Here is a 24,322-nt window from a genome sequence, read left to right as displayed (position 1 = left end):
ACACACACACACACACACACACACACACACACACACACACAGAGCTTGCAAGGAAAACCTCACCTGCTCCTCTGCTTTGCAGAATCCAAACACAAGCAAAGCTTGTCAGGCCCCGGCGACGATGGCAGGGAGTCAGGTGTGGGCAGACACTGTGTTATAGCTACCCACAGGCACCATGGCTTAGCTGGCTAAAGCATCTGTTTCGTAAACAGGAGATCCTGGGTTCAACTCCCAGTGGTGCCTTGTTGAGTAACTTTTAGGGCACCTGGTATTGGCTACTGACAGAGGACAAAACACAGAGCTAGGTGGGCCTTTGGTCCAGTCCAGTATGGCTGTTTAAATTGGGATTGAGGAGAAGGGTGAAGAGGAGGTGTCATGGGATCTCACCCCCACTTTGAGCTTGTGGGTTCAAAGATGGGGACCCGCATGTATTCTGCCACCATGTCCTATGGGATCTCACCCCCACTTTGAGCTTGTGGGTTCAAAGATGGGGACCCGCAGGTATACTGCCACCACCCTAACCCTTAGGGTAGGGTTCCTTCTCGCTGCCACCACTCAATTAGGAAATGTGAATTGAGACACAGTCCTTCCCCAAAATCCTAGGGGATTCCAAGAGCCCCAAATCCATGGAGTTCTTACACCCAGGAGAAACAAACCATTCCCCCTGCTTCCTCCCCCCTCCCTTTTCCTAGGAGAGATACCGGGATCCAACTACAGAGGGATACCTCCCCCTCCCCTTTCCCTGAGAATCCACCCAAGGAAAGACCAACAAGTCCTTAATAGAAAAGAATTTATTAAAGAATAAAAAGAAAATACAGAATCTCTATGAGCCCAGGCTGGACACTCATAGGGTATAACCTTATCAATCTCTGGAGAGAATCCCCTCTCCCCCTTTTCTCAGTAAAAGCAATATCAGCAAACAGGAATAAAGCATTTCCTTTAGCAAACACACAATTGCAAATGTAGAAATCAAATCATAAGACTAATTCGCCTTTCTAATTAATACTCACTATTAATTAGTAGAAACTACTCCAGGAGAACTTGGAGACATGACTGTCCTCTGTTAGATCCAAAAACAGTTCTCACACAGACAAAGGCTTCCCTCCACAGAGATTTGAAAAAATCTTATCTCTGATTGGTCCTCTGGTCAGGTGGTCACCAGGTACTACATGTTAACCCTTTACAGGTAAAACAGACTTTAACCCTTAACTATCTGTTTATGACAGGAGGGACTGAGGGTTGGGATTGAGGGGCACTGGGAAAAGAGGGGACATGGGTTTAGGCTGAAGAGCATCTTCATTTGGGGATCCAGCAGGACAGGGGAAGGCAGCAGGTGATTCTAATTCCTTAGGGATATTCTGTGTGTTTGTGTTTGTGTGTGTGTTTGTGTGTGTGTGTGTGTGTGTGTGTGTGTGTGTGTGTGTGCAGGGAAGGAACATGCTCTATGCCCAGAGGCCTTTATTCCTCCAGGCTGCAAGGACAGAGGGGCTGTCAGGAAGTTGCCCCTTCAAACCCACACACAAAAAGGCCCTTCTGAGGAAAGGGAAAATCCTGCAGAGAAAAAGTAACAAAGAGAACATAAGAAAGACAGGTTAAGAATTTGGTGAGTAACTTATTACCTAACCAGGAACTTGAACCCTGGACCCTCAGATGAAGAGTCTGATGCTCTGCCAACTGAGCTAGCCAGGGTCACAGAGCAAAAGAGCAACTTGGTGCAGAGGAGAAACTAGGCAACAAAAATGATTAGGGGGCTGGAGCACATGACTTATGAGGAGAGGCTGAGGGAACTGGGATTGTTTAGCCTGCAGAAGAGAAGAATGAGGGGGGATTTGATAGCTGCTTTCAACTATCTGAAAGGGGGTTCCAAAGAGGATGGATCTAGACTGTTCTCAGTGGTAGAAGATGATAGAACAAGGAGTAATGGTCTCAAGTTGCAGAGGGGGAGGTTTAGGCTGGATATTAGGAAAAACTTTTTCACTAGTAGGGTGGTGAAGAACTGGAATGGGTTACCTAGGGAGGTAGTGGAATCTGCTTCCTTAGAGGTTTTTAAGGTCAGGCTTGACAAAGCCCTGGCTGGGATGATTTAGGTGGGTTTGGTCCTGCTTTGAGCAGGGGGTTGGACTAGATGACCTCCTGAGGTCCCTTCCAACCCTGAGATTCTATGATTCTAGTCAAGAAAACAAGAGCGGGAAACAATAGTGGAAACCTGCTGCTCTCTCTGGCCTGGTCAACACTACAAGTTTATATCAAATTTAGCAGCATTAAATCACATTAACCCTGCACCCGTCCACACAACCAAGCCCTTTATATCAATATAAAGGGCTCTTTATACCGGTATCTGTACTCCTCCCCGACGAGGGGAGTAGCGCTCGGTATTGCCATGTCGGATTAGGGTTAGTGGGGCTGCAATTCGACGGTATTGGCCTCCAGGCGCTATCCCACAGTGCACCGTTGTGACCGCTCTGGACAGCAATCTGAACTCGGATGCACTGGCCAGGTTGACAGGAAAAGCCCCGCAAACTTTTGAATTTCATTTCCTGTTTGCCCAGCGTGGAGCGCGGATCAGCACAGGTGACCATGCAGTCCCAGAATCCAAAAAGAGCTCCAGCATGGACCGTAGGGGAGATACTGAAGCTTATCTCTGTATGGGGAGATGAATCTGTTCTATCAGAGCTCCGTTCCAATAGACGAAATGCCAAAACATTTGAAAAAAATCTCCAAGGCCATGATAGACAGAGGCCGCAACAGAGACTCAACACAGTGCTGAAACTTAAGGAGCTGAGAAAAGCGTACCAGAAAGCCAAAGAATGAATTGGACGCTCATGGAGGGAGGGGCGACTGACGGCTGTAGCTATCCCACAGTTCCCGCACTCTCCGAAAACCATTTGAATTCTTGGCTGAGTTCCCAAAGCCTGAAGGGTCAAAAACATTGTCGCAGGTGGTTCAGGGTATATGTCATCGCCCCCCCTTTCCCCATGAAAGCAATGTCACCGTAGGTCTACTGGATGCTGCTGGCAGACATGGTGCTGCAGCGCTACACAGCAGCATCTCCTTCACTTCCCTTCCCTTGCGGACGGCACATGGTACAGTAGGACTGGTATGCGTCATCGTCGTCCCGTGAGTGCTCCTGGCTGGCCTTGGTGAGGTCGCCTGGGGGTGCCTGGGCAAAAATGGGAATGACTCCCAAGTCATTCTCTTCTTTAAACTTTGTCTAATGGAGATTCAGTCCTGCATGGAATATCATAACAGCTGGAGGCTGCCTGCCCCTCCCGCTTTGAGCTCTACTTGCAGAGGCAATAAAGTCAGTGTTGTTTCAAATTCCTGCATTCTTTATTACTTCATCACACAAATGGGGGATAACTGCCACGGTAGCCCAGGAGGGGTGGGGGAGGAGGGAAGCAATGGGTGGGGTTGTTGCAGGGGCACCCCCTAGAATGGCATGCAGCTCATCATTTCTGGGGGATGTCTGGGGCTCTGATCCGGAGCGGCCGTTTGCCTCTCTGGTTCTTTAGTAGGCTTGTCTGATAGTCTAGACAGGACTGACTCTCCCTTTAGACAAAACTTAAAGAAGGGAATGACCTGGGGAGTCATTCCCATTTTTGTCCATGCGCACCCGGCCGACCTCACCGAGACCGGCCAGGAGCACCCATGACAGCAGCAGATGGTTCAGTATAACTGGCAACTGTCATTGTCAACTTGCAAAGCAGCAGACGGTATGGTATGGCTGGTAACCATCTTTGCTAACTTGCAAAAGGCAAGGGGATGCTGCTGTGTAGCGCTGCAGTACCATGTCTGTCAGCACCATCCACTAGAGATACGATGACAGTGCAAAAAGGCTGAACGGGCTCCATGGTTGCCGTGCTATGGCATCTGCCCAGGCAATCCAGGGAAAAGGGCGCGAAATGATTGTCTGCCGTTGCTTTCACGGAGGGAGGATTGACGGACGACATTTGCCCAGAATCACCCACGACACTGTTTTTGCCCCATCAGGCATTGGGATCTCAACCCAGAATTCCAATGGGTGGGAGAGACTGCGGGAACTATGGGATAGCTATGGGATAGCTACTCACAGTGCAACGCTCCAGAAATCGAAACTAGCCTCAGTACATGGATGCACACCGCCGAATTAATGTGCTTAGTGGGGCTGCGTGCACTCGACTTTATACAATCTGTTTCCAAAAATCGGTTTCTGTAAAATCGGAATAATCCTGTAGTGTAGACATACCCTGTGGTTAACAACTTTGGTGGCTAATTGAAAGGCTGATTGTTCAAACCCAAGTGAAGATGGAGGTGGGTTTTTTTTAGTGATGAGAATCCAGTACATTTTAACAGGCAGAAAAATCTCCTCAATGCTGGTCTAGCCTCATTGGACAAGCATAAGTGGCACTTTTGTCAGATGCATTGGTGGTATAGTGGTGAGCATAGCTGCCTTCCAAGCAGTTGACCTGGGTTCAATTCCCAGCCAATGCCGGGATGTGATGTTTTCTCCCCTGGGAATTGGTTTTATTTCAGTCCCATTGTATCAGTTTATCAATGGAATGAGAGAATCAATGTCCTGCAGGTCATTCAACACACAATGGAGGAAGAAAGGGGCGGGACTATACAATGAGCTGTTGGAGTTATCCTGGTATTACAATGGTTGGTTTATTTTTTTTTTAAACTTACTTTACTTCCCTCTGCCTTTTAGACTCAGAGCCTTTAAGGTCAGAAGGGACCAATGTGATCATCTAGTCCGACCTGCTGCACCTTGCAGGCCAATAGACCCCACCCACCCACTCCTGTAATAGACCCGGGAGGGGAGGCAGCTCTGTGCTCTGCCCCTACCCCAGGCAGCACATGGAGGCCCTCTGCTCCCCTCCCCCCATGGGTGTGCAGAGATGTGCCAGCAGCACTGAGGTGGCTCCCTGCCCACTCTGCCTCCGTCCCTCCGTGCTGCTCCCAGAAATGGCCGGCATGTCCCAGCATCCCCTGGGGCAGGGGAGTGTCTCCATGCGCTGCCCCTGCCCCAAGTACCAACTCTGCAGCCCCCATTGGCCAGGAACTGCAGCCAATGGGAGCTCTGGGGGCGGCGCCTGCAGGCAGCAGCGCACAGAGACCCCCCTGGCACGGCCCACCTAGGAGCTGCTGCCGCAGGGTTGTGTGTACCAGTCACTTTGGGAGCTGCACTGCCCGGGGTAAGCACCACCCCTCCTGCACCCCAACCCCCTCCCCCAGCGCAGAGCCAGCACCCCACACCTAAATTTCCTCCCAGAGCTTTGCTTGTCTTCCTTTCACCCAGAACTGTCCTTCTTCTCCTGGGCTGCAAGTAGCCACCCCTGGGAAGCCAAGAGGCAGGCACAGGATTCTACCTCCCAGCAGCCAACCGCACCTCCCCTGGCTTTGCAGAACGACTGGTGACGCTCTACTAACCCCACTTAGCCGCACTGAGGCACTTAGCTTCTGCCCAGCCTTCCTCAGCTCGACTTTCCTCTTTTTCCCCATTCCTGCCTCACTCCCTCCTTTGGCAAGTCACACAGAGGAGGCAGCAGGAAGAGCCGGCCGCCATAGGCCAACCTCCAAGGGCAGAGGACACCAAGCCACAAGGCTTCAAAAGGTGCCTGGCCAAGGTCCTCTAGCTTTCCCCTGCTGATGCTAAGGCATTTTCCCAGCTCATTTCATCACCCTCTGTCCTGCAGGGGTTGGGGTTATCGCAGGTGTTACCCAAAATTGGGCCAGTTAGTAAGTGTAGGGAGGACTAATGACCCACCAGAGTTTGGCAGAAAGCAGCACATTTATTATACTGACAGCTAAGCTCAAAATAAGCAGGGGGGGTGGGGGGTCACACTCACACTCGCAAACTCACGCTCCCAGGACAGGCACGGCACTGGAGATGTCAGGATTCTGCAAGGTAAGTGTCCCACAGCGCCGTGATGGACGGTGCGATGAAGGTAAGTCTCCCTGAGGCACAATGAAATACAACACAGAGAACCACTGGCCAGGCGGTCCGGGCAAAGGGCATTCACTGGCGGTACAAGCTTGTGAGTGCTCTCCTGAGCACAGGGCCCCTTCCCCTTTTAAGGGCCTGCACCTCATGGCCTGCGACTAGAGATGACTTGGCTGTATCCGGTTGGTCACACTCCACCTTGGGCAGTGTCCATGCTCTGGGTGTGTGATCGCTGCCTAATTAGAGTCCCAGACACCTTGTCTACCTGGGAGCTCTTCTGCTCTTCAACCAGCCCATTCATCCCACCAGCATTCCAGGAGGGAGCGGGAGGGGAAAAGCCACTTCACAGGCATTCAGAGCGGGAGAGGAGACAAAAGTGGGAGCAGGGGAAGTATAACAGACCTTCTGAGCATAGAAATCACTGCTGCTCCTACAACAGCAGGGACAGGCCAGTAGGTGCTGGAAAGAGGAAGGTATCATGTTTCTACCTGGTTTCGAACGAGGGACCTTTTGTGTGTTAAGTAAATGTGAGAACTATTACACTACAGGTACTCTGTTGCAGGACTCTGCCCCTCACTTCATAAGAATGGCCATACTGGGTCAGACCAAAGGTCCATCCAACCCCGCATCCTATCTGCCAACAGTGGTCAATGCCAGGTGCCCCACAGGGACTGAACCTGACAAGTAATGATCAAGTGATCTCTCTCCTGTCATCCATCTCCACCCTCTGACAAACAGAGGCTAGGGACACCATTCCTTACCCATCATGGCTAATAGCCATTCATGGACTTAACCTCCATTCAGAAAGAGGAATACTTGTGGCACCTTAGAGATTAACAAATTTATTTGAGCATAAGCTTTCGTGGGCTAAAACCCACTTCATCGGATGCATGCAGTGGAAAATACAGCAGGAAGATATATAGATATAGATATACACAGAGAACATGAAAAAATGGGTGTTGCCATACACACTATAACGAGAGTGAGCAGTTAAGGTGAGCTATTATCAGAAAGAGAAAAAAACCTTTTGTAGTGATAATCGGGATTGCTCATTTCCAATAGATGCATCCGAAGAAGTGAGCTGAAGCCCATGAAAGCTTATGCTGAAATAAATTTGTTAGTCTCTAAGATGCCACAAGTACTCCTGTTCTTTTTGCGGATACAGACTAACACGGCTGCTACTCTGAAACCTGTGAATATAATGTAACTAGAACATGCTTCATGCAAAAGGTCTCTTGTAAGGTATCATTACAAAGCTTATTATCTATTGTGTGTGTTCATCCTATTTGTATGAACCGATCATTCTTGTATCTGAAACTAGAAATATGAACTATAACTCTGAGATCCTGTTGTAATGATGCAAAGTGTGGGCCATTAGTAGTGGTTTGGACTCTTGATGGCTCCCATTAACCAGGACAATTGACTGGAGATGGCTCTGTCCTGCACCATCCGTGAGTCAGGCCAGGAAGAATGAAGGCTTGGGGGTCTCACAGGACTATGTCACCTGGTACAGGAATCCATCTTAAACCTGGGGCTCTTCCCCAGGAGAGAGACAAAAGATTCCTGCCTTGTACCAAAGCTGTATAAGGGGGTGGAACAGAAGGAAGGTGGCTGCAGTCATGAGAAATCCCCTATCACCTGAGCTGGTACAAGGGCTGTACCAGGTGAAAAGATTGGGCCCAGACAAGAAATAAGTCTAGTCTGCAAAAGAAGCTTATTGGAAGATCTCTGCGGGTGAGATTTGATCTGTATTGAGTTTTGTACTGTATTAGGCTTAGACTTGCATGTTTTTGTTTTATTTTGCTCTATGAAGAATACAAACTGCACAGAGAAGGAAAAGTTAATTCCTTGGAAAAGCCTCTGTGTGTTAGATGGGTGGGAGGGTGTCTAAAAAACACTTTCCTCTACTTTCCTTTCTCTGTATTCCTTCAGAAAATCCAAAGCAGGAAACAGAACCATTGTCTTCTCTGAGGCTTGAGCTCCGAGACCTTCAAATTATGAGACTGACACGCTGCCAGCTGTGCTAAGAAGGCCCAGTGAAATGTTTAGGCTCAGTACATATAGGATCCTCCTACAGCAGTGACTGGGGCAGGGAAGGAGCCAGGGGTGTGCTGGAAAAAGCAGGGAGATCTGGTGCCCACAGACCTGTCCTGGCGGCTTTCACAGGAGCAAATAAATCAATTCTCCCTGCCAGTGAATAATGTACTGGAGCTAATGGCAGCACAGGGGGGATGTTTCCAAGCTGTGCACCCACTGCCACATGTTAGAACTCAATCTCCTTTCCCTAGCAGGGCACTTTCCCTGTGTATTGGGCAAAGCAAGTCGGGGAAGCTACATGGGTAACAAAAACCAGTGCTTCAGGCCAGGCTTGAACTCATAACCCCAGCAGTATCCCCCTTTAGGCCAACCAGTTGCACCACTGCAGGTGTTTTTCAGAGAAAGCTGGGAAGCGGCAGTGATCAGTCTCTGGGGTTCACACCTTTGCCTGGTAATTGAAAGGCTGATGCATCAAACCTAACTCAAGATGCGGCTTTTCAGCCATGAGACTCCAGGACATTTTAACAGGAAGAAAATCTCCTCGATTCTGGTTTAGTCCCATTTGACTCTTGCCCATCTTCTCCCCCCGCCTCCCCGCCCCGCCCCACCCCGTCTCTTTCCTTCCCCACTGGGGCCGTGCAGAGAGAAGCCCCAGTCAGTCTCTGTCACAGAGAGTCTGTATCCCATCAAGGGAGGGAGGGGTCGCTCTAAAACACTGATAATGGAGAGGGGAGGGGAGGGGAGGGGAGGGGAGAGGTGTGTGTGATTAGGGGGAGAATGGATGGAGAACTAACAGTGGGACCCAGAGAGATTCCCCCAGATTGGGGAGATCCCCTGCTGCCCCCATCACCCAGCTGTGGGAAGAACAACTTGGGATTGCTTGGGGAAGCCACCTTTAAAAACACACGTGTAACATGCTAGTTACATTTTAATAAGACCAAAGCCTCCTCAAACCAACGGTCACAATCACTGGAATGGCTTTGCCTTGATATTTTAAACCAGCCGTAGACACAAAGCGAGTCAAATTACAGTTTCCGTTCGGAGTCAGTGGACACATAAGAATCCGGAGGCTTTTAATTCCTTAGGTTCTGCCGCCATTTCGTTTAATTCCTGTTCCGAGATTTATCGTTGTGCAAAGCAACGTTAGGCCCTTGGGAGTGTCCCCCGGGTCCCACCTGCTGCCCCGGTCAAGTTAAAAGAGCCCGAGGACCCCTGCCACCTCCACCACCAGCACAAGGGGGCTAAGGCAGTTTCCTGCCCACCCTCGCTCCATGTGGCACGTCACTCCCGGGAGCGGCTGGCACGTCCCTGTGGCCCCTGGGGTGGGGGATGGGGTCTCCACGTGCTGCCCCCGCCCTGAGAGCCAACTCTGTCAACTGTGGCAATGGGAGCTGCAGGGGTGGAGTCTGCGGGCAGCCGTGCTCAAAGACGCCCCCTGCCTTCCCACTTAGGGGCTGCTGCCAGAGGGGGGTGCGGGTTGCTTTCGGGAGATGCCTGAGGTAAATGCTGCACCCCTCACCCTCTCCTGCACCCCCAACCCAGACCCTACACCAGCACCCAAACTCTCTCCAAGACCCTGCCCCCCACACACCCTGCTGCAGCACAACCCCCTGACTGAGCCCAGCCCCTGCACCCAAACTCTCTCCTAGAGCCCAATCCCTCTCCCTCCCTCACCCAAACTCGCCCCCAGAGCCTTACACAGCTGTGGGGTGGGGCAGGACTTGGTCCCATTCTGGGAACAACCAAAAATTATACAAACCTGCCGCCCCTGTCCAGCCCAACCTTCTGCTGACGCACCTCAGCCCACACCTGTGCAGGGTTTGAAGCTTCCACTGCTTAAATTCCAGGACACTGAGGGATTTCAGCTCCCCTTTGCCCAGAGGGAACCTTCACCCCACTCCCAGCCAGGTTCTTGTCCATGGGATCACTGCAGGGAGGCTGGGTCCCTCGGTGTCTTTTCTCTCTCTACGACAGGCCAGGGTGCAATAACTGGGGCATCTGAGCACCCAGGACCTTCTGTGGGGCTGTCATTCCCCTTCCCCTTCTGTGGTCTCCTCTGTCATTGACTCCAGCCTTTTTTCTATCCATCGTCAGCACCATCCCAAGCAAGCTGCACTCGCCTCAAAAAGACAGAGAGTCCTGTGGCACCTTACAGACTAACAGACGTATTGGAGCATGAGCTTTCATGGGTGAATCCCCACTTCGTCAGATGAATGTAGTGGAAATTTGCAGGGGTAGGTATCAATATGCAGGCAAGAATCAGTCTAGAGATAAGGAGGTTAGTTCAATCAGGGAGGATGAGGCCCTTTTCTAGCAGCTGAGGTGTGAACACCAAGGGAGGAGAAACTGCTTTTGTAGTTGGCTAGCCAGGCACAGAATTCCCACTTCATTCATCTGACGAAGTGGGGATTCACCCACGAAAGCTTATGCTCCTGTACGTCCGTTAGTCTATAAGGTGCCACAGGACTCTGTCGCTTTTTACAGATCCAGACTAACACAGCTGCCCCTGTGATACTCAAAAAGATAGTGTCCCCTGGTGGGTCTAAATCACTAACCTCTCTCCTCTCTGAGCACTGAGTGCCCCTGTGTTTCCTTGCCTCTCAGTCTGAGCAGATGGGACCTTTCCCTCCAGTGCTGGAGGATTCGCCCTTCTCATCTACCCTTGTCCCAAGCAGCACAGCGGGTGGGAATCTTACATGTACCAACGGCTTGCATCCGATGAAGTGGGTATTCACCCACGAAAGCTCATGCTGCAAAACATCTGTTAGTCTATAAGATGCCACAGGATTCTTTGCTGCTTTTAAATGTACCAAGGTGACTTAGGAACAGAACCCCCCCCAGACCTTCCATGCAATTGGCACTTGCCCCTCACTGAGCAGGATTGAAACTGGGGCAGGGAGACTGCTGGGCCACATCCCCTCTGGGCATGAGCAAAGAGCAGCGTGAAAAAATGAATTTGGAGATGCTGGGGATTGAACCCAGGGCCTCATACATGCAAAGCATGTGCTCTACCACTGAGCTACATCCCCAGATGGTTGGGATTTGCTATGGGTCACTCTTTCCATGGCTGAACAGCAAAGACTCACTCCCAGTTTCCCTTCTATCTGTGTCAGTGGTTAATGAGGTGGATCTAGTTGTAGATTGTTATTCATTCCCCACCTTGACATTCCACACAGTCCCTTTCCCATGCAGATTCCCAGAACCTCGGTGATCCTGGTGGCGGGGGTTGGGGCCTGAGATTTTCAGGGTCCTTTTTCCCCTCCACCTGGAGTGAACTCAGCTTTTCCCCCATCCCAGACAATCCATGAAATAACAACAGGGGCATAAAGAAAGAGAGGAGGGAACATCTCACTGCCAGGGCTGGATGTGCCCAGGGCCCCCTGCTTGTCCATTGTTTCCATGGAATTTGGCCCCCTGCTTTGCACAAGGGACAGAGAAAGATCTTGCTGTTCCTGTGTCTGTGCAAAGAAAATTGTGCTTCCCTAGGAAAGAGAGGCGGGAAATGGCCCCATGATGGGACAATATCCTCAGGATTAAGACCTAAGGACTCAGGCTGAGAACTGATAGAACTGCACTCACCTGGGATTTAACAAATTGTCTTCCGTGGAGCAGGGCCAGATCCAGCGTTTTTGCCACCCCAAGTGGAAAAAAAAATAAAGAAGCTGCAATCAACTGCAGCTCTACCTCTGTTGCTTTTGGCAGCAAGTCCCTCCCTCTGCTGCTGAAGCCTCCCCTTTCCATTGATAGCTGGCCCTAGGGACCTGCTTGCTGTGCTGGTGCCTGGAGCCAGCCCTGCCATGGAGACACTGGGAAGATGAGGGAATCAGGAAAATACCAGGGATTTGTTTATGTTGTAAGTGAAGAATAACTGAAGCAGTTTTGGTTTAAAGTCATTTTTCCCTGACTGGGAATCGAACCCAGGCCGTGGCAGTAAAAGTGCCGAATCCTAACCACTAGACCACCAACGAGGTGATGAGACTGTTTTTTTTCCCTCACTTATGTTACACTTTCTTAGGCTACTTTCTATCCAATTTCTGAAGCTGACCTATTGTCCATTCCCTGAGGGGCCAGGAGCAGAGTCCAGGAACCCCTGTACTCAGGGTCACAACCTCAGCCCAACCCAAGCCACTGAAACAAACTCAAATCATGCTTCCTCCAGCAGGATCACAGAGCAACACAATGGAAAACCCATCAGGAACAATCCTCCTCTGCTTTCATTTACCCCATCGCAACCCTCTCAGCAGCCGACTCTTGTGGGAAGGACACTGAGCTGATAGCAGCTCTGGCACAGAGACCAAGGGAGGAGTGTTGCTCCCCCTCAGTGAGAGCTGATCACATTCTGACTCTGGAGGAGGAGGGAAAGGCCATGGCCACATGATGGGGCCAGTATGTACCACAACATGGTTCTTTTATGTGGGATGACTCTGAACATTGACTGATCTCCACTTCCTTGGATTTGAAGAGATGTTGAGTTGTGCACTTAGGAGGCTGAAGCAATGTTATGGATGGTGACACTACCATTAAAGGGTTATTTAATGTTGTAGAAATTGTTAAAAACACTGAGCTTAAACTGGAACTGCCTGTTATTAAAGGCTGGTTTCCCCACATCAATTCCATAAGCTCTGCTAGAAACACCCTGGGTTCTCTCCTGCCTCAGTGGGAACTGCAGGGAATCGTCCCCTGCTGCCCTTGGCTCCAGGCTGGTTTTTCTGGGGAGGGGATGTGGAATTGATTTGTTTGCTGTTGAGAAGGGAGCCGGGCCAGTTCTCAGGGAACGAGAACTCCCAGCATCTTCCCAGCCCAGCCCAGGCTGCTGCCCTGTCCCAGCCTCTGTTCCCCTGGGGGCCCTGCGTGTTTGACTCTAGAGCCGGCCGGGAGCAGCAGCTGAGGCAGAGGACAGCCTGGGCCAGGCAGATAAGAAGGAGTTTAGCCAGCAAAAAAGGTAAAATGGCAGTGGAGTATTACCCTGGACTCAATGGCATTTCTCCATTGGTCTCTGCTTTGGGGCAGGGACAATAACACGTCCTGCTGCATTCGTTATTTCAAAGGTCAGCTTAGGATTTTCATTCTCACACACGGTGCACAAAGCAGGACTCAACCTTTGGCGTAAACTAAACAAGCTGCTCCGAAGAAGTGGGGATTCACCCACGAAAGCTCATGCTGCAAAATGTCAGTTAGTCCAGACTAACACAGCTACCCCTCACAGATTCTGGCAGCCACAATGAACATTTGGTGTGAGAGCTCAGACATGCCCCTGTCCCAGAGGGACGGGGTCATCTGTGTGGGGACTGGACCACTGACCTACCCGCTCCTAACTCCCAAACTTTCAGTAACTCTATTATCAGTGCCTGTGACTGTTATTTAAACCACAAGAAAAACCACACTGGGCCAGACGAAAGGCCCATTTAGCTCTGAATCTTGTCTTCTGACAGTAGCCAATGCCAAGTGCCCCAACAACCAGTCAATAAGGCACCACTAGGAGTTGAACCTAGGATCTCCTGTTTACGAAACAGATGCTTTAGCCAGCTAAGCCATGGTGCCTGTGGGTAGCTATAACACAGTGTCTGCCCACACCTGACTCCCTGCCATCGTCGCCGGGGCCTGACAAGCTTTGCTTGTGTTTGGATTCTGCAAAGCAGAGGAGAAGGTGACATTTCCCTTACAAGTTGTGTGTGAGTAAATCTTTGGCCAGGTCTGCACTACAAAGTTGTTTCAGCAGAATTATATTGCTCAGGTGTGTGAAAAACACACAACGCTACCTTGGTGCACACACTGCAATGCCACATCTGGCGACAAAACTGCCCTGTTTTGCTGACAAAATAAAACGACTTCAATGAGAGGTCTAGAGCTTTTTGCAGCAAACTTAAAGTGACAGAGGAGACGCTGCTGTTCATTATATCACCATAACTGGCCTCCTCCAGTATCCCACAATGCCCGCCGTGAACTCGCCTGCCCTGCATTCTTGCTACAGAGCCATGGGCCCCTCCCATTTCATCGCTCTGGGAAGTTCTGACAGCTGAGCCTGCTGCTCTGCTCCGGCAGCCAGGAGCAAATCACTGCCGTGGATGCTGCTCTCTTCCGCCCTGCGAACACAGAGTAGGCGGCAGGGGCTTCCTTACAGTGTAGGGGGGCCACTGGCATCCGAACTGTGACACGCCCATGACACCCCTTCCCTCGAGGAGGCTCTTACCTTCTAAACAGGGACGTCTGTTTTCTAGTAAAATCACTAAAAGGAAGGAGAAAACTCGAAAGAGGTTCCCCCTGGCGCTCACGTACCTGAACCGCAATACTCTCTCAGTCCTCAAAGAGAGACCTGGAGAAGGAGACTTGCTGAAGCAAAGCCACAGGGGTCTCTGAGGTTTCCCTGGCCCCTCACCCGTGTCCTGCCTGGCTGATGTCAGCATCTCTCTGTGAGGTCACCACCTCCCCACCACCTTTGACCAATAGTCTCCGGTCCTGCAAAAGGCCTTTGTGATGTCACTGCCACACCCCTCCCTTGCTGGGCCAATGTCCTGCCCCTGGCCAGCACTTTGGAGGTTTGAGCAACTCCCTGTGGATCACCCCACTCAAGGAGCGTTCGTTCTAGGAAGCAAGCCGGCTAGACAGGAAAACATCAGATGCTGCTCCCAATGCTACACTCAGTTTTTCAGAAATTAGTCGACTTTATGGCCAGAAGAGACCATTAGAGCATCTAATCTGACCCCCTGCATATCACAGGCCTCCTGTATGACACAAGAGCTACTTTTGGGGCAAACACATTCCAGAAAGGCATCTAGTCTTCATTGAATGACATCAGGAGATGGGGAATCCACCACTTTCCTTGGTAGCTTGTTCCTGAGGTGACTCATCCTCGCTGTTGAATTTTTGTGCCTTTTTGTAATATGAATTTGTCTCTTTTCACCTTCCAGACATTGGGTCTTGTTATGCTTTTCTCTGCTAGATTAAAGAGCCCTTTAATACCCAATCTTTTCTCTCCATTAAGGCCCTTCAACACTTCAATGAAGTCACCTTTCAATCTTCTTTTGATAAGCTGAACAGGTTGAGCTCTTTCAGTAGCTCACTAGAAGGCATTTTTCTCCAGCCCTCAGAACATTTGGTGGCTCTTTGCTGCCCCAGCTCCAATTTCACACCATCTTTTTCAAATGAGGACACCAAAACTGGAGGCTATTCCAATATCAGTCTCACTGATGCCGTGTCACCTCCTGTGATGTTATTGACATAATCTGTAACTGTATAGATCACCGTTGGGACCACTGTTCTATATTTGCAGCCAATATTGTAGAAAGGTTGTCGTGTAAGGGGTCTATGGAGAGGTTATGATTGGCTGATTATAATGATGCTATCTCTAGATGTGTATCTTTTTTGTAGTTGACGTTATGAATATTGGCTCTATGCTGCCCGTATTTCAAACTTGTGCTCTGCTTCCGGGGAACACCCCAGCCAGACAAGTTGATGTCACTTCTGCCTAGACTGCTTGAAGGCCCATTAAGGACCATCAGCTATACAATCAACCCATTGAGAGGAGGCAGATACGCCTTGTGCCTCAGCAAGGTATGCAGGGACCTGCCTGTGGACAGAACTCTAAGGTTTTGCTATGCCACGTGCTGGATAGAGTGTCCTTGGGACAAAGAAAGCAAAGACCACATGGCAAGAGACTATAAAACGCTGATGCCTCGTCTCCATCTTGTTTTCAATCCTGCTTCATACCTCTGGAGGGACTTTGCTACAAACTGAAGCTCTCTATAAGGACTGAATGGCCTATCCCAGCTGTGGATGGACTCCAGAGACTTGATTTGAACCTGCAGTTTATTCCATCACTGCTACAAGCCTGAACCAAGAACTTTGCCATTACTGAATGTGAAGGGTTCAAATCCATGTGCATTTTATATAACAACCTGGTCTATGGATTGTGCCAGCTCTTTTCCAGACCCAAAGTCCAGAATATGGTCAAGGGACCAGAAGCCTAGCAAATAGTGATCAGCTAAGAGAAAGCTGGGGAAACAGAAAGCCTTGCTTGCTAAGATAGGCCTGGTCAGCAAATTGCCAGGTGTTGGAGCTAAGAACTAAATAATTGTGTCTTATTCAGAGTTGCAGATTGAACAAAGAATCCCTGTTCCTATTGTGTCAGTCCCTTCTGTAGGGAGACGTTCTTCCCACAGATCCAACTTTGAGTTTATGAGAAGTTGGCACATGTCAGTATAAGATATGGCATCCTTCCACCTCCCTTCCCAGAGACCAATGCCTGCCTTTAGACACACAGAAAACAATCTTTATTGCCATATACTTTCACTGTTTCTTTGCTTTAACCCCTAAGAATATACCTGTTGGACAATCAAAAGAGTTGCTCCATTCCTGTGGACCCCAAATCAGAATTCAACATAGATATTTTATACTACTAACATTTTATCTAAGTATTCATTAAATGTTAACTTTCTAACTTGAGACCATAAGTGGAGACATTATGTAACCTGTTAACCATTGGCTACTGTGCTATCTTGTCTTGCTGCAAAACCTATCCCAGGGTGTGGAACTGCCTTCCCCATCACTTTCCCCCGCCCATGGAAAACCTATATATTCTATTGTAATCAATTGATTGGCAGTGTCTCTGAGCTTAATAAGCCAGGTGACACTCTGCCAGCGCTGTGTGTAATAAACTCCTCTGCTTGACCTCTACACGGTGTAGATTTATGTCCTTCACAGACACCTGCTAAATAAAGAGGAGATTCAGCATCCAGCACCCAGTGGTGCCTGGCTGAATGTGTCTCCTCTCCCCACAGCTTGGTGATCTTTTGAGGAAATGGAGAAGACTGCCTTTGCCTAGCTTTACATTACTTGCAAAAGAAACAGGTCTTTTTGGTGACACGTGTTGAAAGGAGCCACTAGATGAATGCGGAGACAAGAAAACATCCCCTAACTGAACTTGCATCTGTGGATGCTGAAGCCACAACACAGAGCACTAAATGCTATATGACCACGGCTGGTGTCAGAAGAGTCTCTGCCAAAGCCTTTTCCCATCAGCAGGGGCCTCTCTGTGCACAGAACTCCTGGTAGCGTGATGGCTGCAGGCAGTGGAGAACTCTATTTCGGCATCTCTTTGTCTCTTTTTTGATGAACATCTGCAGTGACTGTTAAAAGGCCTCTGGATAGTGGTCTTTGGGAAGAGCTGTCTGAAGAGCCTTCCTAGTAACCAGGAAATCCTGGCTTGGCCTGACAGTTCTTCCTTGCTGAACCTAGTGTCTCTGTTGGCTCCTTTTTTGTATCTCTTTTCTTAAAAAGAAAAGACTTGTCAGCAGAATCCTTCTAAGTGGTGGTTCAAGACAGAGAGAGCCTTCCTTGCGGCTGAGTCTTGGTGCCATGGGGCATGTCTCACCACTGCAGTGCCTCCTGTTGGCCGTCCTGGCAATTAGCTCTGGTCCCCCGGTGCGCCTTCATCTAGTGGCATCTGGCTGCCATCTGTTCTATCATTAGGACCCATGTCGCTCTCAGGACTTCAATGTCCTCTTATGGACACAGCCCTCTGGCTGTGCCCCACTCAGGTCTCTCCCCCCTTCCAGGGGGCAACTGTCCTCTACCCAGATGCTTGCCTTAGTGGCCAGCTGCAGTCCAGGGTGTAGCCACCTGTGTCAGCGGTGACTGAGGCAAAAGGGGTGCACCTCCAACCCCACCATCTGTTTCCCTGGACCACTTCCCCACAGACCTAGCACCTTCCTCCGCCTTTTTATCAGGGCCTCAGTCTGGCAGCAGTCGGCCAGGAGGTCACTCACGCTCCCCTTACCCACCCAGCACTACTCTGATCATGGTGCCCTCCCTTCAGGGCAGCCAATCCTCCCTCCTCAAACTCCAAGGAGTGACTGACTCTTGCCGTGCTGAGCAGCCCTTTATATATGGGCTGCTTCAGCAAGCCTTCTCCTGATTGGCTCTCCCAATAAGCCCTTTACTGACTGGCTGAGTTCTGCGCAGCCTCTGCAAGGTTGCCTTAATCTTTCTCCTGTTTGTTTGGGGCAGCCACCCCACCACACTTGGAAAGCGGCAAATGAGAAGTCTAGAGCTGAAGGAAAGGTGACCATGACTCAGAACTGAGCTGAGGTTGCTGCGACTGAAACACAGATCACTAACCACTATATGATCACAGTAGCTGGTGGGAGAAGCACATGTTAGAAGCCCTCTGTCAACTCAGCTGTGGCTTTCTGTGCACGGAGAGCCAGGCACCTCAAGGTCTGCAAGTCTTGAGGGAAATGGGGAACGTCTGTACTTTGGAATGTGCAGGCGTTGTCCTGGACCATCAAATGGAACAGTTGTAAACACCTCTTTGAGGTGGGTGCCATGGCTTAGTTGGCTAAAGCGCCTGTCTAGTAAACAGGAGATCCTGGGTTCAACTCCCAGTGGTGCCTTGTTGCATGGCTTTTGTCTCCTCTGCTCACATTTTCCTGTGTCATCTTAGGAAACAGAAGAGACCTCCCTTGGTATGCAAGTAATTGCTTGCTAAGGAAAAGGCTTCTTTGGAGAGAAGCATTGGAAAGAATCAAATCACAAGCCTGGAGTTGATGAAAAGGCTGCTGTGACTGGCATTGGCATGGCGGTTGCTTCAACTGCAATTGCTGCAACACGAGAGCCTGCGCCACACGTCCTTGTGATTCGCTGGGGATGTCCACACACAGAGGCCATGTCACCTTCCTTTTGATTGTCAGTGATAGAAATGGAGCAGCTGGGAGAAAAGTCCCAGAGAGCGGCACCGTGGCTAAGCAGGCCAAGGCACCTGCCAGTTAAAGTGGAGGTTAGGGATGCAGCACCCAGTGGTGCCTTGCCAAATGTGTCTGCTCCTCCCACCTTTTGGTCAATCTTTCGAGGAAGCAGAGAAGATGCCTCTGCCTTGCAGTGCAAATGCTTCCAAAAGAAACGGGTCATTTTTTCTGACAAGTGTCGGAAGGAGGCAGCTAAGAAACGTGGGGACAAGGAAAAGGTCATCGTAACTCAACTTGCATCCATGGCTATTGAGGCCACAACGCAGAGCACTGAGCACTGTACGATCACAGCTGGTGACAGAAGGGGCTTTTCCAAAGGCATTTTCCACTAGCAGGGTCCTCTCTGTGCGCAGAATTCCTCATCGTTCGATGTCTGCAGGCCCTGGAGATCACTATTTGGCATCTCTCTCTGTGTCTCTGTGAACATCCGCTTTGGCTGTTGAAAGTCTGTGATGGGATCTGTGGGATGCAACCTGAACAGTGGGACCCCTGAGCCCTGTGTCCCACCGCCTGGATTCCCTCTCACACTGTGATGCTTTGACAGGCTGTGAATCTCTGGCACATATTGCACTTACACAGACATCCACAGGTAGGGGCACATCTAACTGAGTTACATGAATGCTTCTCCCAGCCACTCACAAAACTAACAATAGATAGAGATCCTCCCACCAATTCCCCCCAGCTCTGCAGCCTGGCACCCCTGGATCATACCGCAGGAAGGGCGAACCACAGTGGCTGCCTCCCCCACATGCGGGAAAGCGGCTTGACCTGCTGGCCCCGCAGACTAAGTCACCAGGCCTCCAACTTGCCCCATTCGACCCAAGGGGCTGGTCTTGCGGCCAGAATTATTTGCAGTTGTGATTTCCCCCAGCAGCACCCCACAGGGGTCCAGGGTCAGCTCCAGCACAGGCCCCACAGGAAGGCTTAATTCTTGAGCTGCAGCACGTGCTGGGCAGGCTTAAGGCTGGGCTCCCCATGGCAGGAGAGAAGAAGAAGACTCGGCTCCTGGTGAGGCAGGCTGGGGCATCCTGGATCCCATTTGCTCACAGCCAGCCCCCCGCCCCCCACCCCCAAGTTGTCAGTGGTGCCCCCAGGTCGGCCAGAAAGGAGCAGCGGTTTTCACTACACCAAGTCCACTTATGGCTTACAGGCAACTCCAGACCCCCCACAGCCCACCATCTCGGCCAGAAAGGAGCCCACTCCGCCTCCCCATTGCTTCTTTTCCTTCCCCCCAGGACCCCGCTTCTCCTGGCCTGCAAGGAGCCATCCCTGGGATGCCAACAGGCAGGCACCGGGGTCTATCTCCCAGAAGTCAACTGCATCTCCATGGGTTCAGCCCTCTGAAGGGCAGGTGGGGGCTTCATGATTCCCAGTTGCTCACAGCCAGCCCAACCCCTGCCTCTAAAGCCATCAATCTATAGGCCAACCTCCAAGGGCAGAGGAGGCCAAGCCACAAGTCTCCAAAAGGTGACATGACGCACTCCTCTAGGTTCTCCAAACTGATGCCAAGGTGCTTTCTCCACTGACGTCAGCACCCTTTGAGACTGAGAGTTGGAGTTATCCCAGGGACAGGCCAATAGCAGAAGGAGGAACGCCTTCCTGAACAGCAAGGGGATCTGAGAAAAGGAAGCCAGCATATTTCTGCATGGTTTTGAACCAGCAATCTTTGGCATGTTAGGCAAATGTGATAACCACTACACTACAGAAACTCTTTTTATTTGGCTGGTGCTTGCACTGACACACACCAATGGGGAAACAGAGGGCGTGGTGGCAGCCCTTCGATAGGTCAGCTGGCAGAGCAGAGGACTGGAGCCAGTGCTCAGGAAGTCGTCCTTACGTCCCCCTTCTGAACCTTGCTTGAAGGGGAGCTTCTTTTTCTTCCCCTTGCTGACAAAGAGCAAGAGAAGAATGAAAGGTCAGGTGGGCCAACTCGGTACAGAAGCCCATGCTGCCTTTTCTTGCTGCATAGCCTGAAATGAGGGATTTGTGGCAGTCAAAGGAACAGCCCACCCTTGCACAAAGGGGGAAAGAAAAGCCCCCCCCCCAAGCTTGGGATTGAACCACAGACCTTTAGTTTCACCCAGCTCAACTACTTCAACAGCTGCTAGGTTTCTTTTTAGCCTATTGCTTTTCTGTCTGGGATGCTTTTGTCAGCGGCCCATTAAGGCAAGACTCACTTTTGCTTTTCTTAGCTGGCTAAAGCCCTGGTTTAATAAACCAGGAGATCCTGGGTTCAACTCCCAGTGGTACCTTGTTGAGATGCTTTTGGGGCACCTGGCATTGGCTACTGTCAGAAAACAAGATTCAGAGTGAGATGGACCTTTGGTCTAGCCTAGTGTGTTTTTTCTTATGGTTTAAATTACACTCACAGGCACTGATAATAGATCTACTGAAAGTTTGGGTGTTAGGAGCTGATAGGTCAGTGGTCCAGTCCCCTCACAGATGATCCTGTCCCTCTGGGACAGGGGCAGGTCTGAGCTCTCACACCAAATGGCTCATTGCAGCTGCCAGAATCTGTGGGCAGCTCATTTAGTTTATGCCGAGGGTTGAGTCCTTCTTTGTGCCCAGTGTCTGAGAATGAAAATCCTAAACCACCCTATGAAATAACAAATGCAGCAGGACGTGTTATTGTTCCTGCCCCAAAGCAGACAGACCAATGCAGAAATGCCATTGAGTCCACGGTAATACTCCCCTGCGGTTTTACCATTTCCACTCGCTAAACTCCCTCCCAACCTTCTGGGCTCCTAGAGCAGGGGACTGAGCCTGAGCCAAGACATGTACACTGCAACTTTACTCCAGACCAAGCCACATGGCCCTGATTAATGTGACCTAGGCCAGTCGTGAGTGTTTCATTGCACTGGAGACGTAGCCTAACATTATGTCTACACTGCGATTAACACACCCAGGGCACCTGTCTCAAAGCCCAGGTCAGCTGACTCAGGGTAATGGAGCTTGGACTGCAAGACTATAAAATTACAGTGCAGACATATGGGCTTGAGCCCAACTTCTGAGGCCCCATGAGGAGTGAGGGTTTCTGAACCCAGGCTTCAGTGTGAACACAAATATCTGCACCACAGTTTTTAGCCCCTCAGCTTTAGCTCCATGAGCCCACGTCAGATGACCCAGGCCAGCCATGCTGCCATCTTTATCCCAGGAGAGATGGACTCTAAGGTATGTCTCCATTGCAATGTAAGCCCAGGTGTGACACGCTGTGCTCAAAGCAGCACCTGGAAGCCCCATATTCACCACTCTCATATAATGATGACATGGTTTGTACAAAGTCTGCCTGGTGAGGTGTCATTTCAAAAGTCTTGATCTGTTGAACATTAATATCTTGTTGGATGGTGTGCGCTAGCATTGGTTGGGAAGTTATGAAGTTTTGCTCTGTGTGCGTTACTGAAATATGAGGTTTTGAAATGCCCACAACCAGCCTTTCAGGTGTGACAAGGGAGGACCCAGACTCACTGCTGGCCCATTAAAGGTATCCAGACTCCCAAGGACTATCCCAGGAACCGTGTACAATGCAGACTTCTCCGAGATAGCACAGAGACAATGGACACTGCTTGACTCACATGGTAGCAAAGGAGCTTCCTAACAAGTTGGAAGAAACTGTGAAAGAGAGGTAGAGACATCATGACTTGGACTCTCTCCCCCACAACTCAACATCTGGAAACACACCTGGAGGACAAAGACTGAACTGAACTGATTCAGAAATCAGAAGAGAATAATAACAATAATACTTGCAAACCAAAGTCCCCAAACAGACTAGTATTGGTTTCTCAGCAGAAAATTTTCAGTTTGGGGAATTTTGTTTTCTCAGTCAGACTTTGTCAAGGAAAGCAGGGAGAAAATGTTGGAGTTGCCTCCTTCAGAACAGCTTGGCCTAGACACTAGCTGTGGTTCACTGTTGTGGCCTTGCTCAGGATGGGAGTATTTTAATTATTTGGGGGAGGTCCCAGAGTGTTTGGGGGAGATGATGAGGATGCTACCTTTTGAGATAAAAACTAAGAAATACGGGACTAGAGAATTTTTTTAAAAATCTGGGATTTAGACATTTTATTTAAAGCAAGAGGGGGGTCTGAGTTTCTGAGAAGGTTTTTGTTTGCAAGAAGCAACGTTATTTGATCTGTCATTGTACCAAAGGGAGAGATGGTTGTCTATGGCCTGGTCTACACTAGGAGTTTATGTCGAATTTAGCAGCGTTAATTCGACTTAACCGTGCACCCGTCCACACGAGGAAGCTAATTATTTCGACCTAGAGGGCTCTTTAGTTCGAATTCTGTACTCCTCCCCGATGAGGGGAGTAGCGCTAAATTCGACATGGCTATGTCGAATTAGGCTATGTGTGGACAGAAATCGACCTTAGTAGCTCCGGGAGCTATCCCACAGTGCACGACTCTGTTGACACTCTGGACAGCAGTCCGAGCTTGGATGTTCTGACCAGCCACACAGGAAATGCCAGGGAAAATTTGACACGCTCCGGCGCCTTGTGGATGTTCTGCAGGACCGCAGGCAGGAGGACAGAGCACCCCTGCACTGTATCTGCAACCGCCCTCCCCCGCCACAAAGTCCCAAACCCCCCTCACCCAAAGTAACAAGAAGGAGGGGCGACAGGGGCCGTGAAAACTGTCACTGCACCCCTGCAGAGTGCACAAATACAAGAAGGCTCTCATTCCCTAAATGTTGAGAAGTCCTTCCCTTCCTGGCTCACTGAAGCCCCAGTTTCATCCCAGTTTCATCCCCTAACTGTGTAGTTGATTATTAAAAGTAGTTTGCTGTTAATTACTATTTCCGTCAAGTTTTTCTACAGAAGACTGTCTGTGAAGGGGGGGAGAGGTTTTTTAATTGCATAGGACAGTCACCTTTACCAGGGTACAGACACGGGGGCAGGATCTACAGCAGGTCACACACACAGTGCAGTCAGTAGGCACTCTGGTCGGTCTGGGAGGTGTTTTCCATGTTCTGTGTGGGTGGGGGGTACGTGACTTTGTGCCATGGGAGGGCGGTTACAGAACTTATGCAGCGGTCCTTGTCCCGGACCACAGAGCCACGCAGCAGGGGAATCTGTAACCGTCCTCCCCCGCCACAAGGTCACATAGCCCCCGCACACAGAGTCCCAAAAAGGAGGGATGGCAGGCTCTGTTGAAACAACCAGTCTGGCACTGCAGACCGCTCTAGGAGCAAGAGCCTATCATTCCTCGAGTGTAGAAGCGGTGTTAACATCACTGCACACCCTACCCACCACAGTCTGCGTCCCTGTTTCAACCCTATAACGCGAATTCATTAATAAAGAAAATGTTGTTAATTAACAATGTTCCATTAACTTTATTTTTAAACGTGTGTTGGAAGGGAGGAAACGTGGTGAACGGGGTATGTAACCGCAGAAGAAAGTCAACAGTAACTGAAGCAGGGGCAGGTTCAGCTTCTCTGTAAAGAAACTGAACAGTCACAGGTTACCCTGCTCCCTGAGGAACCCAGGACCTTTCCCCATCAGGAGGTTCCTTTCAAATTATATGTAAATGAAGAGGAGCAGGGGCAGAAAAACTGTATAATTTCAGCTTCTGTGACACTGGAAGGAGATGGGGTGACTCAGATTCCCTCCTTCCCCATCACTGCAGAA

General features: G+C 50.2%; 6 non-coding genes across 6 annotated transcripts; 3 read left to right on the top strand and 3 right to left on the bottom strand.

The window, feature by feature from the left end:
* The first annotated feature begins 169 nt into the window (after positions 1-169).
* Positions 170-243, top strand: TRNAT-CGU. Its single transcript has one exon. It is a non-coding gene; the product is annotated as a tRNA-Thr (tRNA).
* Positions 244-1,616: 1,373 nt separating this feature from the next.
* On the bottom strand, positions 1,617-1,689 carry TRNAK-CUU. Its single transcript has one exon. It is a non-coding gene; the product is annotated as a tRNA-Lys (tRNA).
* A 2,709-nt stretch (positions 1,690-4,398) lies between these two features.
* Positions 4,399-4,470, top strand: TRNAG-UCC. Its single transcript has one exon. It is a non-coding gene; the product is annotated as a tRNA-Gly (tRNA).
* Positions 4,471-10,917: 6,447 nt separating this feature from the next.
* TRNAA-UGC lies at positions 10,918-10,989 on the bottom strand. Its single transcript has one exon. It is a non-coding gene; the product is annotated as a tRNA-Ala (tRNA).
* A 2,438-nt stretch (positions 10,990-13,427) lies between these two features.
* Positions 13,428-13,501, bottom strand: TRNAT-CGU. The gene has a single exon. It is a non-coding gene; the product is annotated as a tRNA-Thr (tRNA).
* Positions 13,502-18,277: 4,776 nt separating this feature from the next.
* On the top strand, positions 18,278-18,351 carry TRNAT-AGU. Its single transcript has one exon. It is a non-coding gene; the product is annotated as a tRNA-Thr (tRNA).
* Positions 18,352-24,322: the final 5,971 nt, after the last annotated feature.

The sequence above is a fragment of the Mauremys mutica genome, chromosome 14 (genome assembly GCF_020497125.1).
Source record: "Mauremys mutica isolate MM-2020 ecotype Southern chromosome 14, ASM2049712v1, whole genome shotgun sequence".
In the NCBI taxonomy this organism is placed as follows: domain Eukaryota; kingdom Metazoa; phylum Chordata; order Testudines; family Geoemydidae; genus Mauremys; species Mauremys mutica.
Note: the sequence above shows the minus strand (reverse complement) of the source record. Positions and strands in the feature narration are given on the sequence as shown.